The following is a 4,030-nucleotide window of genomic DNA, read 5'->3' on the forward strand; positions in this document are numbered from 1 at the left end:
GGAGCCAGCCCCGGCACACACAGCACCGCGCCACGGCCATGCCGAGCCACGGCTGCACCGTCTGCAAGCCCATGTGCGCCAGCGTGTCGGCCCCAGCCCCCCAGAATCCGTACCCCAACGGGGTCCCCGTGCAGCAGCCACCCCGGCACACGGTGCATCTGCCTGATGTGCTATGACAGGCGAGCGGCCTGGGGGGAGGCTGGCTGTCCCTGTCCCTGTCCCCTGCCTGGGGAGACACACTGTCTTCTGACCTGGAAAGTGTCGGCAGGGGGCTGGCCAGGCGCGGGGACAGCTAGGGACGGTCCCAGTGCCAGCACAGACCCTCCTGCCTTGCTCCCTGCGGGTAGTTTTCTGCACTCCTCTGCGGGGTGCCCAGCGCGGGGGAGACCTGGGGACAGAGCCAGCAGTGCAGAGTGCCAACGTCCTCGCTGGGCAAGGACAGGGACAGGCAGGGCAGGCAGGGCCCCCCAGCCAGAGCCGTGCTTACAGCCCCCATGGGAAGCAGAGCCGGGCTGTGCTCAGTGCTGCGCAAATGCACGGGCAGAGCCGGGTCCTGCAGCCCAGCTGGTGCCAGAGACTGGGGGCAGCTGGTCGAGAGCCTTGCTCACCCAGCACCAGGGCGCTTGCTGGGGTGGTGGGGGGTGCCAGCTGCTAGTTTGGTGCCCATGCAGCAGCACCCCTCGGTTCCAGTGCTACCTAGACCCCGCACCCCACAGCAGCACCCAGTCCATGGCTGGCCCCGCTGCCCTTGCACCCTGTGCCAGGCGCAGGGAGGGCTCCCCGGCTCGGCACAGAGGTGCAAACATGCCCCCCCCCCGGGCAAGTCAAAGCAGGGACACATCCCCACGTTGGGCACTGGAGCTCAGCTCGGTGCCAGAGGCTCAGCCCCGGGGCCAAGCCACAGAGGAGATGACTGTCGGGGCGCAGGGACGAGGATGCAGGGCCCCCCAGCACAACCACCTGTGGCCGGCGTGGGCTCCCCTCCCCTGCCCGGCTGGCAAGGACAGCCTGGCCGGGCACAACCTGCTACTCTGCATTCCTGCGGTGCCGAGCCACCTGCCCTGGCACGGCGGCACTGAGCCAGGCTGCACCAAGCCTGGCTGAGCCGAGCTGAGCCACCCTCCGAACAGGCCCAAAACCACAGCGACGTTATCGCATGCCCCAGGCCCGGACGGAGGGCGGGAATCCAGGTGCCAGGGCTGACAGCCCCGCTCGTGACGTGCAATGCCCGGCCGCGGCCCCAGCTCCTCTCCCTCCCGGCGTAGGCAGCCCAGACGGGCTCGCTTTGGCACACTGGATCATCTCCTGCCTGGAGGCAGCTGCTCCACAGAGCCGTGCCGGGAGGTGTGCGGTTGTGCCTCCCCCTCACTGGGTGACCCAGCCCCATGCCGATGGCACGGGACCGGCATGGGACCGGCACCACCTTCGCCACCTACCTGGATTGGCCCTGCGATGTGGGAGCCTCCTTGGCAGGGGGCCCCTACACCCCACCCGCCACTCTGCACTCTGCTCACGTTTGTCCTGGGGGTGTCCCGGTGTCCCCACGCCTCCGCCTCCCTTACCTGGACTGGCCCTGCGATGTGGGAGCCTCCTTGGCACAGCTCAGCCGCCACTCTGCTTCTCCCCACGTTTGTCCTGGGGGTGTCCCGGTGTCCCCACGCCTCCTCCTCCCCAGCCACGTCCTCCCCTTCTCCCCGCAGGATGGCAGCTGGCAGGGCGCTGGAGCGGCTCCGTGCCACGGCTGCTCCCGCTGAGTCAGCGCCGGGTGAGGACGCCCTCCAAGGCAGCTCAGCGCTCACATGGGATTAAAACCATGGGGCATTCCTCCACGCCAGGCTGTGTCACGCAGCATGACTGCAACCAGTGACGTCCCGGCATGGGTGCTGATCCAGCCCGCAGTGCCGGCCAGGCAGCGCGAATGCACAGCCTGAGATGCTCACACCGCCAAAGCCAAAATGCCCCTGGACGTCCCCTGCGCACTGTGGGCAGAGGGGTCTGGTGCCCCGCTGGGGCTTTGGGGAGACGGGAAAATTCCCAGCCCTCCTGCGGGCAGGGAGCTGCCGCCCGGCTCCCCATGTGCCGCCAGCACAGGCAGCCGGCAGGGCCTGCTCTGATTTGGAAAACTCGCCTTGTTTCCCCACGCACCCGGCTGCAACCCTCCGCAATGAAGTTCAGCATACAGCAAAATAACCCAGATGGCACAAAGGGAAGTGACGGACCGGAGCAGGACCACCAAACCTGCGGCCACGTGGACCTGCTGGCCTGAACCCAGCCCCGGGGCAGGTCCGGGGGCTGCCTGTCCCACGGGAGGGGCAGATCCCGCAGTGAGGTCCAGCTCCGCGTGGAGCGGCCGAGCGCTTGGCCCATGCAGCACGGAGCTCGATTGCAGCCGTGCATTTTTCAAACTGCTCATGGAAGCAAGACAAGGAGCTGGCGGAGGGACAAGAGCCGAGCAAAGCACACAGAAAACTGCCAGAGGGCTGCCCCGCGCTTGGGCAATGGCAAAGGTGGATCCGCACGACGAGCTTGGCTGGAAGAACGCTGCCTGGTGCGGCAGGGGAGGGCAGGGCCCCCCCGGGGCCCGCCCACCCCGGCTGCGCACCCCACCAGCTGCCAAGCGTGCGCGGGGTGCAGGCAGCCGGCTGCAGGCAGCTGCCCGGGCATGTCTGGGCAGCCGGGTACTTTTGGAGCGGGGCGTTGGAGCCAGGCAGCGCCCCGGAGCCTCACCCTCCTCGGGAGCACCCTGGGACGTGTTTCTGGAGGGCAGCCCACCACGGGAGCGCTCCCCCAGCACCCAGCTCAGCACCTCTGCCGCTGCCCTGGGGACACAGGGACAGGGCAGGGACGGAGGAATGGTGTTTGGAAACAGAGGGACAGGTGGGTGCTGGCAGTGGCTCCGCTCTCACCTCCCACAGAGGCTCGGGGCTGGGCCCCCCCCTCGTGTCGCTTCGAGGAGCTCCCGGGAGCAAAATGCAGCCGCCAACAAGCAAAAAACCAAATCTGAGGCCAAATCATCCCTGGAAGTGCTGGGTGGAGGCGGCTGCAGGTGCCCGGCAGCGCCTGTGGAGCAGTGAGGCCAGGGCTCGGCACGGCTTGGGCAGCCCCAGGCAGAGGCACTCCCAGAGCCGGGAGCCCCCCCACCCCCCCTCATCTTGGCGCGTGCTAATTCCTGGCGGTTTAATTACGCCCCTTCCCATGCCGAGGCTGTGCCCAGCTTTGCAGTAGGGGAATCGTCCCTGCGCCATGTACCTGGACCTCAGAAAAGCCACCGCCTGCTCCTGCCTCAGTTTCCCCAGCTGTGGGCTCTGCAGAGCAGCTCTGCCAGGCAGGGGCAGCTTTCCAAGGGACTTGGGGACTCGATGGGGAAGCTCTCGCTGGGCCCAGCATCACCTTGCTCCCCGCTGCCCGTGGGCAGAGGGAAGGATGCTGCCCACACCCGGCTCTCCCCACACGTCTCCGCAGGCGGCAGCTCCGGGCCAGGAGCCGGGGAGGTGACAGATGGGGACATGCCGGGCGTGAGGCCTTTGTCTGCACGGTGGCGGTGATGTGGGGCGGCATGGACCCGCAGATGGCGGCTGCCAGCAGGGCCGGGGCCGCAGCCCGTGGCCAGGCGAGCGCCGGGCCCTGGGGATCCGGCCCTTTTGTCAGGGTCTCACCTCCGGCAGCGGCCCCTTCCCGGCTGCCCCCCACCAGCCTTTCAACTTTCAACTTGACCTGCTCCTTTCACATGGAAATGGAATGCAAATGGAGCTGGGGGGCTGCCAGGGGCCAGCGGCTGGGGCCCACCCCCCGGGTCCCCCCCACACAAGTCTGGGGGGTCATACCCACTCGCCTGGGGCGGCCGGTGGTCCCTGGGGTGGGGGGGTCCCCCTTGTCCCCCAGCAATGGAGCAGCAGCCTTCCCCTGCCCAAGAAGACCGTCCCCACTGCTCTCAGCTGAAAGCAGATATTAGGGGATGGCTCTTGCTGGGGCTGAGCTCGAGGACGGACCCCTGCTCTTGCAGGCTGCCAATCCCCCCATGCCCTCCCAC

The sequence above is a fragment of the Aptenodytes forsteri genome, unplaced genomic scaffold (assembly GCF_000699145.1).
Source record: "Aptenodytes forsteri isolate BGI_AS27 unplaced genomic scaffold, ASM69914v1 Scaffold422, whole genome shotgun sequence".
In the NCBI taxonomy this organism is placed as follows: Eukaryota; Metazoa; Chordata; class Aves; order Sphenisciformes; family Spheniscidae; genus Aptenodytes; species Aptenodytes forsteri.